This window comes from Myotis nattereri, assembly GCF_964212035.1.
Source record: "Myotis nattereri genome assembly, chromosome: 16".
Taxonomy (NCBI): Eukaryota; Metazoa; Chordata; class Mammalia; order Chiroptera; family Vespertilionidae; genus Myotis; species Myotis nattereri.
In genome coordinates, this window is record NC_138091.1 from 53,381,299 (window position 1) to 53,394,016 (window position 12,718).

Genomic DNA, 12,718 nt, shown 5'->3' on the forward strand with positions numbered 1-12,718 from the left:
CCTACCCTCCTTCCCCAGGGCCTTTGCACTCACTGCCCCCTCCACCTGCAATGTTTGTCCTCATTCCCTTTGCTTGGCTAACTTCCAATTTCAGCTGAAACATCACTTCTTCAGGAAAGCCTTTCTAAGCCACCCAAGATGCAGTCACCAGGATGCAAGGAGAGATGCTGGTTTGCAGCACTTCACACACCAATGATGTAATTATTTGTTTAAGATCTTGTCTCCTCTACTAGCATACTGACTGGAGGGCAGGGACCCTCTCGGTTTTGGCATCCAGCGTACTCAGTAAATCTGTGCTGACCCATTGGGAGGTAAGCCAACACCATCAGTATGGTGTGATCGGTCACTTCTGAAGGGGTTCATTCCAGGCTGGTTTAACAACTTTGTGACATCTTTCTTAAAGTTGAGTGACATTGAGCTTTTCAGCTAAATCTCTTAAATATTCCACAGTGGCACTAAAGGAATGAAGCAGTGATTCTCTATGGACTGTGACAGCTAAGGTGAAGTCCTGGGTGTTACTACACTGGCTAGTGTAACAGTGACATAACATCACAGAGCGGGAGAGAGCCACTGGATGGATGGTTCATTAGCTACATGGCAGAAAGTGTCACATAGGTCAGACCACTTAACGCTGAAGGCCTTCTCCTCCTCCTTCTCCCCATCTTCTCTTTTCCCTCTAGCCCACCCCCTCCTCCATCTTCTGTTTTAAGAGAGATGAGAACTGTTTATTCAGCTAGGGCAGTGGTCGGCAGACTCATTAGTCAACAGAGCAAAATATCCAATAGTACTTCTTCAAAATAGATTCGCCCAGGCCGAAAACCGACTTCTGTGCATGGGCCGTGAAGTTTCAATCACATCGTACATGCACCCGCATATGGTATTTTGTGGAAGAGCCACACTCAAGGGGCCAAAGAGCCGCGTGTGGCTCGCGAGCCACAGTTTGCCGACCACAGAGCTAGGGGAAAGATCCAATGAAAAGAGAGCAACTGAAGTTGCTAGACAGAGAGGATAATTGGGTACCAACTCATTTATTCAGCAAACATTTATCAGGCACCGACTGTGTGCCAGATACATTGTTTTTGTTTCTTTAGATTTTTATTTATTTATTTAAAAATCTGTATTGTTGAAAATATTACATATGTCCCTTTTTCCCCCATTGACCCTTCTAGCTTGCCCCTGCCCCCTGCCCTCACCACCAATTGTCTGTGTCCATGGGTTTTGCATATATGTGCACTTTGTTTCTGCCATCTGAGCCACTTCTATAAAGGAGTTCCTGGAATCCTACTTCAAATATTAGGACTGGGCTCTCCCCATCCAATCAGAGCTGTGCAGCTATAGATCTATCAACCTCTTCACTGACCAATCAGAGCAGCTCTATTCCAACCAATCAGGATAGTGCCTTTTGGATCCATCAAACTGTGAGGATCTGGAGTCCTCATTTGCATGAGAATGGGCCAATCAGGGACCATCTGCCTAAGTCAGTTCTCCTCTTGCTCTGGGAGTGCACTTTCCCTTTCCATGGAAGAATAAAGGTGCTTTTCCCTGGCTGAACTGAGACACCAAAGATGTCTCTCCAGAGCAGAGCAGACCAGCACAGGCCAGCAGGGAGCCCACCACCCCAAAGTGGGGCAGAGGAGCACAGCAGAGCTGTCCAGCCAGAGAGGGGCCTGGCCCAGGGCTGCCTCACAGCCTTGCTGGATCACAATTGAGCTGTTTTGCCCGAATAAAGTGTCCTTCTTTACCACACCCCAAATTGGGGATTCTTATTGGTGTTGAATTGGTGCCAACGACCATCCGTTAAGTAGGAAAGAACCTTCAAAGCACAGGGAACCTCTTGGGCAAAGGAACGAAAGTGGGAGGGTCCCAGATGCATTTAGGACAGCACTTTTCAGCTGGTGTGCCACAAGAATTTTTTAAAACATGCAATACCTGACCCACCGGTGTGGCTCAGTGGTTGAGTGTCTACCTGTGAACCGGGAAGTCATGGTTCGGATCCAGTCAGGGCAGATGCCCTTGGTTGCAGGCTCAGTCTCCAGTAGGGGGCATGCAGGAGGCAGCTGATCAATGATTCTGTCATTGGCGTTTCTATCTTTCTTTCATCTCCATTCCTATCTGAAATCAATAAAAACATATTTTTAAAAATGCAATATCTGACTATTTAGTCAGGGCACCGACCTTTTTCTCCTTAGATTGTCAAGTAAAAAAATGACAACAGCCAACACAACAATAGCCGTCTGGTGTGAATGAATCAAAATTATGCCTATCTTTTTTGTTGTTGTTGGTCAAATTGGCAAAAATATCTTTTTTTGGTGTGCCACAGAATTGTAGTAATTAGTTTATCTGTCATGAGATGAAAAAGGTTGAAAATCACGGATTTAGGGGATGGTGGTGAATCTATGTGGCTGCAGGATAGTTTAGCCTGTGGGGAGTTAAACCTGGAGCGAAGTCTGAGTTGATTTAGGAGGACTTTCAATGACAGAGAGGTATGGACTTTGCCATTTGCAGAAACAAACAGCAGAGGATTTTTGCGTGCAGGACAGTGACACGATTCTACCAGTGTTTTAGGCAACAGCTAAAAGAGTTCAAACATACAAGAGTAGGTACTCAAATGGCACCTTCTTGTCCAGCTGGGAAGAGAGGTTTTTAACTACATAATTAAATTCACTGAGGGGGAAAGGACTCTTATTTCTCAGAGCCACATGACCTTCTTCCAATTTTATAAACAGATTAAAAAAAAAAAAAAAAAACCACACAAAACAAACAAATCTCCAGACTTGGATCTCTGGGAAAACAGAAGTAAATACTGACACAGGCTGGCTTTGTTTTCCCAGGAGAGGTCTCCTAGGCAATTTCTCTAATTATCTAGGGGAAAAAATTTTAACTTGCTTTTTCCCTTTTGAGGGGAGAACGGCAGTATTACCTTCGATTCGCCAGCTTTAGTTTGGACGCAGAATTAGCCCCTTAGGGACTCGCTCCAAGGTCTCTGAGCAGAGTGTCTCTAGGCATTTGTTCCAGCAACAAGGAGGAAGGTTAGAAGTAGGAGGCCGGGGCCCTCTCCAAGGGCCTTATTTAAAAAAGACAAAAAGTCAGGCGGGCTGGGGGCAGGGAATAACTCCGAGGGCACACCAATGGAGGCGGAAGCTGTGCCCTCGCCGCTGGTCAGGGCCTCTGAACCAGTGAACGCCTCGGGGATACGCCCAAAGATGCACAGTGGCTGCCTGCTCTCCCGCGGGCATCCCTGGGCACTTAGTTCCGCCAGGCTCCCAAAGGGGCGGTTGCAGCTACAGCCTGGCGTGCGGCGCAGCCAATGAGAAGCCAAGAATCCCCGCCCATCTCTAATTCTGACCAATGGGCGCCCAGGACTTTAGCTGGCGAATGGCGTCTCCGTTGCCGGAGAAGGGAGCCAAGCCCCCTTAGAGTTGCCAGTAACAGACATGGCTGCGGCCCTTGGAGGAGGGGACGCGAAGTGAGGAGGGGGCAGGGAGGGGAGTGGAGTGGACGCAGGCGAGGAGGACAGACCCCCGGGCCCGGGTAAGTACCAGAAGGCCCGAGGCCCGAAGCCAGGGAGCAAGGGGGCGTGGGCGCCGCCTTCCGCCTCCTCTGTATTCTTGGCCCAGGCCATTGGAGTCTGGGGTCTGCACCCAGGGAAGGGCCTGGGGGAATCCCTTCCGAGGGGGTGTCGGGGACTGGCTCTTGCCTCCAGCTCCTGGTCGCTTCCTTCCCTCGGCTGCGCACGCTTGCCCTCGGCCCTGGCTGGGCCCATTGAGTGTCCCGCGTCCAATCTGAACCTCCCGCCAACAAAGAGACCCTGCCCCCGGCTTGTTGGCTTGTCGGGCTGTCGCTGGGCCCTGGCCCAGAGGGCTTTCAGCGCGGACGTCTCGTGTGTGTATTGGCCCCTGCGAGTCCCCGGCCCCCGCCCCACCGCGACCCCAACACGGACTGCTGTCTCCCCTGCGCGCGCCCACAGCTGCCGCCCGGCCCTGCTGCTGGCTGCGCCCCTGGGTCCCCTCCCTACGGATGGGCTTCTCTGCCCCGAGCAGCCAGCGACGTTGCAATCTGAAGCATGCCCTGCTTTTTTTTTTTTTTCTTTCCTTTCTACCTTTCCAGACCCGTTTAAAGACTCATTCGAAACAACCCGAGGACCACAATCCTTGGCATCCTCTAAACCAGCGGTCCTCAACCTGTGGGTCGCGACCCCTTTGGCGGTCGAAGGACCCTTTCACAGGGGTCGCCTAAGACCATCCTGCATATCAGATATTTACATGACGATTCATATCAGTAGCAACATTACAGCTATGAAGTAGCAACGAAAATAATTTGATGGTCGGGTCACCACATGAGGAACTGTATTTAAAGGGCCAGAAGGTGGAGAACCACTGCGGGAGTCTAAACTGATTTCGGCGCTGTGTTCCCCTTCCTCTGCCACACACCCCTCCTGTCCGGTTCTTACAGTCAGGCCCTCGGATGCCACGGGGCGAGCCCCCCTGCCCGGAGCCCCGGTCGGATCCGAGGGGAACCCTGCTTTCCATCCCTTGGTGTGTAACAGGCTGGCTCCAGCGTGTTCATTGACGCGGTCACGTGATGCTACTCCCACTCTCCGGAGTTTTCGTGCGGCTCGTGGGGGAAGAGGGAGGGAGTTCTGCACTGGATCTGCTCCCCTCCCAGGATGGGGGTTTGCCTATTGGAGGAGAGGGTAGTGTTCTCGTGCTTTATCCAGGACACTCAGCTTTCGTGGCAAAGCTCGGTTATGCCTGGGCACTCTCAGAGGATGGAAGTGAGGAGAGGCGAGGTTTTTTGTTTTTAACACATGTATATTTCATGTGCTATGATTAAGCAATGATTTATTTAGTACTAGAGGCCCTCGCAACTCTGGCTTTGTCTGGAAGGTCATCCAGAAGGTCATTCGCTGTCTGGTCTAATTAGCATATTTACTCTTTTATTATTATAGATGTCACCAAAAACATGGGCAATAGCTATGGAGATCAGCGTGGAGTCTTTTATGCATCTTATCTGTGAGCTTTGAACTCTGAGAAGAGGGGAGTTTCAACGTTTTTATTTTACAGATGTGGAGATGAACGGTTGGAAGAGGCAAACAGGCAGGGCCAGGCTCACCAACAACACGGGGTGAGCTAAGTCCAGATCCTTGAGTTGTTTATCTACTAGAGCCAGGCGCGAGCCGAGGAACTCAAACTCCCTAACTTCTCTGGGCCTTTGGCAGGGTAGCTGGGAGCATTAAATGAGATGGTATATAAGGGATCTCCAGCCTGGGGTCTGGCACTTACTAGGTTTTTAAGACATGTTTGCAGTCATTAATGTTAAAGAACCAGCCGGTAGTTCATTGGCGGATTTCTTGTATAAGTATTTCTTGTGGTTTCTCTCTCTCTCTGTTTTAGGCCATCAGTGATTACCATAATTCTCAGGGAAGGCAGGGAGGGGCAGAGTCAGGGCCAAGTAGCCTCCGGGAGCCACCGTGGTGTCACTGGCGATGTTCTTGGGGGGCACGTGCTGTGTGAGAGCAGGGCAGAGGCCTAGGAAGGGTGAGAACCCCTGAGGAAAGAAGTATCACTGGGTTAGTATTCCAACGAGGCCGTTTACATTTCTTTGAAAAAGAAAACAACAATGGCACAAAAGAATCAAGTAAAAGGGATCATGGATTAAAACATTTTGAAAATCACAGTGAAGACCAGAATGCATCAGAACGTAGACTGTCAGTAAGCCTGTCACTGGGGGTAGCGTACACTCCCCAATGCTCTGCAAGTCTTATTTTAGCTGCCATGTTAGCTTTAGCTGCCTTGCTGCTGGTTCTTTTTGTCAGAACCACAGAAAGGAGCCCTCGCTGGTGTGGCTCAGTGGGTTGGGCATCATCCTGTGCACAGAGAGGTTCAATTCCCGGTCAGTGCACATGTCCAGGTTGTGGGCTCCGTCCCCGGTAGGGGACGTGCAAGAGGCAGCCGATCTATGTTTCTCATCTGTGTTTCTCTCCCTTCCTCTCTCACTAAAAATCAATTAAAAATCTTAAAAAATAAAATAAAAAGAACTACAGGAAGGAAAACTATTTGTAGTTGGATACCATGGAGAAGTGCATTGGCCAGGGAGGTGGAGTACAAACCACCCCCTTGATAATCAGCTGCCAAATAATTGAGAGTTAACTGTCCTTGAACCCCTACCCGCACCCTGCCCCTTGTTTGTGGTGACCCGACATCAGAAGATTAGACGGGAGAGCCAGGACTGGGCCTTGAGATGCAAGAAAACAGAAAGCCCTTCACATTTCTATTTTGAGAAGTTGCTAGGGAGAGCCAGCTCCAAGTGTTGGGAATCAGCCTTTTGGAAAGCTTAACCCCTTCAGGACTAATGAGAAATGAAGGTGGCAATCCTTGGTTCCCCCCCACGCCCACCCCTGCCCCCGCCATGCTCTTTCCTTAATGCTGGGCTTGGGGGACAATTTCTATAGGGGGAGGGAGGAGTGCTAATGTAAATATTATGTACACCCCAGGCTTCATGGAACCTCATTTGGCAAGTCAAGTGTGGGCTCCGACCAAGCGGCTGGAGCCCGGAAGACACAGAGACTCTAAACCAGCGGTTCTCAACCTGTGGGTCGCAACCCCTTTGGGGGTCGAACGACCCTTTCACAGGGGTCGCCTAAAACCATCGGAAAACACATATATAATTACATATTGTTTTTGTGATTAATCACTATGCTTTAATTATGTTCAACTTGTAACAATGAAATTGGGGGTCAGCACAACATGAGGAACTGTATTAAAGGGTCGCGGCATTAGGAAGGTTGAGAACCACTGCTCTAAACCCTTTCCTGGCGTTCATATGAGAAGGTTCTAGGTCATGGACAGCACTTCTCCGCTGGTAGATGTGTGTCAATATATTTTTTTCTTTTTTATTGACTTTGTTGGGGTGACATTGGTTAATGAAATTATATAGGTTTCAGGAGTACGATTCTATAATCCATTAGTATGTCAATATATTTTTTTAATCTTGTTATCGTGTCTGTGTTGTTTCCGGGACAGTGGTTTTCTTTACTTAAAAAGATAGGCTCCTTTAAAGATATTGTTTGAATCCCGGTTTCCCAGGAGGCCCAGAGTTGTTGACAATAGCACAGGTGAACTAAAGGACACAAAAGCTAGGCCATGGCTGTGGCAGGAATGCTTTTCTTCCGAATGGACCTGCCAGCCACATTGTGTGGTTTGGTTGATAATCAGGGGTTGGTGGAATAATAAGCTTTGCCGAGACAGTAGTAAACAGTCGGTCACATGGCGTGGTGAGTAGGGGAAGGGCCAGATTTAGCCTCGCACGAGGCCTGCATCAGCCTGAGCACATCTCACACGGGTGGCTTTGGGCTTTGCTAGCTCCTAAGGTCAAAAGTGACCAAGTAATCAGATGAATCCAGTTTCCTTAATTTCAGGATCTTCTTGAAAAAGAGACTCACGGTAGAAGCCTTCCTTAGTAGGACAGAAGAACAGTGGGAAACACTTTGGAAAAGATGCAGACTGGAGAGAGACTCAAAGGTGTCTTTAAATAGATCATAAAACATCCTAAAGTTGACACGTAGCATCTTTTCAGATGCTGAAGCCACAGGATTTCTTAGTTTCTAATCTCTCAGGGTCAGAGAAGACCATAGAAAGTTATCTCTTTCTCACCCTGGCCGGTGTAGCGCAGTTGGTTGAATGCCATCCCATGCACTGGAAGGTCAAAGGTTGCTGGGCAGGGCACATGCCCAGGTTGCAGCACATGCTCAGGTTTTGATTTGCTCCCTGGTTAGGGTGCATACAGGAGGCAACCAATCGATGTTTCTCTCTCTCTCCCTTCCTCTCTCTCTACAAAAATCAATAAAAACATTTTAAGAAGCAGTGTTTTGGTTTTTTCTAAAGTCTTCTCTTCTTTGCTATCTGATGTATTTCTTATCTTCATAAATTTCCAGCCTCTGCTTAGATCTCTGCAGTGATAGGGAACTCATTGCCTCTTAGGGCAGCCTATTTCTATTAAAAAAAAATACAGTTCTAATTATGTAAAGCATATAGCTCATATCGAGTCCCAAACTGCCTCCTTGTCTCTTCCCCGAGCTGACCTAGTCCCTGTTTTAAGAGCCTGCCTGAGTAAGCCTGGCCCTTCTTCCTCCCGGCAGCCACACACTCACCCGAGGGGTTTGGTGTCCTATCTAAGCATCTTCAGTTCTTCCCACCATTTCTCATGCCATAATTTCTCCCATCTGACTGCTGCTGTCAGCAGCATTCCAGTTTTGTCAGTGTCCTTCTTAAAGTGTGTGCGTAAAATGAACAAAATACTCCAGGTGTGAGCATTTTGGTACGGATAGGTACGGATAGGTACGGATAGGTACGGAAATCAGACTTAGCCTCTCTTTCCAGGGACATGGCATATCTGTTAACGAGGCCTAACTGCGAATGAAATTTGGACAGCCATGCCACTTGTATGGAAATTGCTTTTATAGTAGTCTTACACAATGGCTTTTGAACCTAAATGCAGGACTTCTTATTGAAATGATTACAGTTAAATTGAACCTATGAGATTTGGCCCATTATTTCAGCCTGTTGAGATCTTTTTGGATCCTGACTTTAGTCTACTTTCCAGGTTTATGCCATCCAAGGATTTGATTAGCATACCATCTGTTTCCTCACTCAAGTCATTGATCAAATTATTGACTAGGACGCACCAACTTAGAACACTGAGGCTTGTTATTAAAATCCTCCCCTCGCCTCCCCCCAAAAAACCTTCCCCCATGCCCAGCAGGTGTGGCTCAGTGGTTGAGTGTCAAACCATGCACCAAGAGGCCACCGGATTTCCGGCTTGATCCCCAGCAGCGGCCGTACAGGAGGCAGCTGATCTATATTGATGTTTCTCTCCCTCTCCTTTCCTCTTTCCCTAAAATCAATAAAAACAAAAACCTTCCCCCAGCAGAACATCAATCCATCCATTAGTACTCCTTGGGCACAGCATTTGGATGAAAACAAGTCCGCCAAATTGTGGTTTTGGTATGTTGGGCGTGGCTAGAATGCAAGCTCAGCTAATGAAGATGATATTAGAAGGGTTAAGAAGGACAGTCTACCCCTTACCTCACCTTCAACCTGAACCTTGGGCCCCCATTCAGTTCTTTTTTATGCTAGTTTCTGAGTTTAGGCACAGGAAGCACCCAGCCATTTATTTTCATGGCTTGTTTGCTGCCTTCCACTCTAACCAGCATCTTTCAAAAAGGCTCCTGCATTTCTTTGGTGCCTTTGTTGGTTCTTGCTTGGGTTGCTCTCCCTCTTCTCACTCAAACTTTCTTAAGGGCAGAGTTCAGGCCTTGCTTCTTTTGGGAGCGATCCCTGGCTCCCCAACCCCCAGTGATCTCTTTCTCCCAGATACCCCGCAGCACTTATTTGCAATTCTCATTTAGTATTTTAATGCCAACTTGAATTTTTGTTATCATTTTTCACAATAGCCCCAAACTGGCTATATTATGTAAATCCCTTGAGGGAAGGGACCACATCTAATATTCTTGAAAACATGATCATTTCTTACACTTATTAAATATATGCAGTATTTTCTTTTATGAATCATGTTTTTTTGTGTTCTTAGAAATCTCTGCTTATCCCAAGATACCCCCCCCCCATATTTATTCTAGAAGTTATATAGTTTTAGTTTTTACATTTAGACATGTGATCTATTTTGAGTTTATTTGTGTGTGTGGTATGAGGTGTGGGTCAAGCTTTTTCATATGCATGGGTCTATTTCTGGACTTTCTTCTCTGTCCCATTGAGCCGTATGTCTCTCCTTACACCAATGCCATAGGTCTTGATTTCTGTAGTTTTATATAAGTCTTAAAATCACGCAGTGTAAGTCCTTTGTTTTTCTTTTTCAAAGTTGTTTTGAAAAAGAGAAGACAAAAATCATTTACCTTTCCATATAAATTTTAGAATCAGCTTGTCAATTTCTACAAAAATGTCAGCTGAGACTTTGAGATCGTATTGAATCCATAGGTAATTTGGGGGATAGTTGACATCTTAATACTGAATCTTCCAATCCATGAACATGGTATATCTCTCCATTTATTTAGGCCTTCTTTAATTTATCTCATCAGTAAACAGGTCTTATATGTATTTTTGTTAAAGTCATTAAGTATTTCATGTTTTTTCTACTATTGTGATATTTACATTTTTTATTCTATATTTCATAATAGCCTATCAACATTTAATTTATGTTTGTATTTTGACCTTGTATTCTGCAACCTTGCATGTTTATTTGTTCTGATATCTTATTTGTGTATTCCTTAAGATTTTTTATACATACAATCTAGTCTTCTGCAAATACAGTTTTACTTATTTGATTACAATCTTTTTTTTTTAAAATATATTTTATTGATTTTTTACAGAGAGGAAGGGAGCGAGATAGAGAGTTAGAAACATCGATGAAAGAGAAACATCGATCAGCTGCCTCCTGCACATCCCCCACTGGGGATGTGCCCGCAACCCAGGTACATGCCCTTGACCGGAATCGAACCCGGGACCCTTCAGTCCGCAGGCCGACGCTCTATCCACTGAGCCAAACCGGTTTCGGCTGATTACAATCTTTATGCCTTTTCTTTTTCTTCTCCTTACTTTTGAGTCCTTATTTTTCACCTCAGCAGTACTTTGATCATATTTCTTGTTTGTTGATAACAGTAATGACAACTATGTATTAAGACCTACTATGGCCCTGGCCGGTGTGGCTCAGTTTTTTGAGCATCATCCCCCACACCAAAAGGTCACCATTTCAATTCCAGGTCAGGGCATATACCCAGGTTATGGGTTCCATCCCAGTCAGTGTGTGGTTGGGGTGAGGGGGTGAGTGCAGGAGGCAGCAGGTCGATGTTTCTCTCTCACATCAATGTTTCTAAAATCAATAAAAACATTAAAAAATACCTACCATATATCAAATACTATTCTAGATCCTCTGCATGTAATATTTTACATAATTCTTGCTGCACCTCTGTGAAATAGGTATTACGGTTTCCATTCTACGAACAAGGTCATTGGGGCTCAGAGAGACAAGTCATTTTCTGAGGTCAGTTAGCATTTGATATGTATTGGAGTCAGGATTTGAACCCAGGGGTATTTGGCTTTGTGCTCCCCCCTGTCGTCGTCCCCCCCCCTCCCTGCCCCCCCAGTGGGCCAGGCACTGAACTGGCCCTTTAAGGACACGGCTACTGGTTTCAGATCAGACAGTTGAGGACAGCTCTCTCCCAGAACCCCATGCATGGAGTGATGGGAAAACAGAGACTCTCAGAAACATGGCCGGCTCCTGGCTGCCCTCGTTGGACCTCTGTGGTTCCAGCTGGCCACAGAGTTATTTCCCTTGTTCATTGTTGGCAGGAGCTACGCACAATTCCCATCCGGTGCCTTTGCCTGTGTGGCAACTACCTCATCCAGCCCCTGCTGGGATGGGGTGTCATGGGGACCTTGAGCTGTACTTGTAAACAGGGCCCGGGCGGCCTGAGTCAGTGTGGCCTTGGGGAGAAGTGGATTCGGCCTCTCAGGATCCCATCGCAGCCTGATGCCAAGACCCAATGCCAGTGCATGGCGAGGCTGCTCCCAGCGCCGCTGTCTGCCTCTGACCCGTGGGGCTTGCTCCGCTTTGAAAGTCCTGGCGGGAGAGGCAGGGTGGGCAGAGACTTGGCAGTGCAGGCCGGTGACATCGGCACTGATGCCGCCTGGTGAGGTTTGGATGGGACTTCAGAGAGGAGTCGGTGGCAGCGGAGCCTGGGCCTCCTGGCTGGGCTCCTCTGGACACAGCTTTTTTTGTTTCTAGACAGCACTTTTCTGGATCATTCTCCGGGCCTCTGACTAGCTCCTCTTAACGAGGCTTTGCTGCCGGCCCCGGGAAGAACTGGTTTAGTCAGCAGGTTCGCGCTTTCTCCAGGAGCAGCACCTGGCACCAGAGCAGATGACTCAGTGGCACTCTACCCAAACACGCCCTGGTCTGAGATCATGAAAGTGCGTTGGCTGCAGGATGGGCGGGTGAGGGTCAGGGGTTGCGTGGGGATTGTAGTCCGACTGGATCGCATGTCCTGGTGGACGTCTGCCCAGGTGCCTGGTGGCACTGCCCTATCAGCAAACCACACGAGGGGCCCGGCTGTCCACGGGCATGGATGCGTTGGCACGGGTGGTATGCGTTTCCCAGCACGTGGGAATAGATAGATGCCGGGCTCCTGGGGGCAGCCATGGGGTGAGCACGTCTGCTTTCTGTCACCTCCACTGCCCTCCCCACCAACCTCCTGCTGATTCCGGGTGTATCTAGATTCCAGTTTACCATAAAGCTTCCCTTCACTTTCTAAAAAGCTGATAAGCCAAGGCTTTTCCTGCCTGAGTCAGCGAGTGAAAGCGTACAGATGGGAGGAAACATATACGCCTCCGAAAATGAGGGTTAAAAGATGAGAAGCTTGCACCCCCTCCCCCAGCATCCTCGCCGATTGGGGGGGAGCTGTGCTCTGGGACAGGGCTGGCCAGGCCCCTGTGGGCAGTGGCACCTCTCCGTCCGCCGCTCTGTCGTGTAGCTGATAGTGTTGTGTTTCGCAATAGCCACCTGCTCCAGCAGCCTGGCCTGATGTGATTTCTTTCTCCTTCCCTCTTCCACCCACAGATGCTGTGACTGTGACAGAGTCGCCGGGGTTTGTACATGTTGGGGCGGAGCCTTCCTTTCGGGGGTGACCACACTCACCTGGGCATGCCTG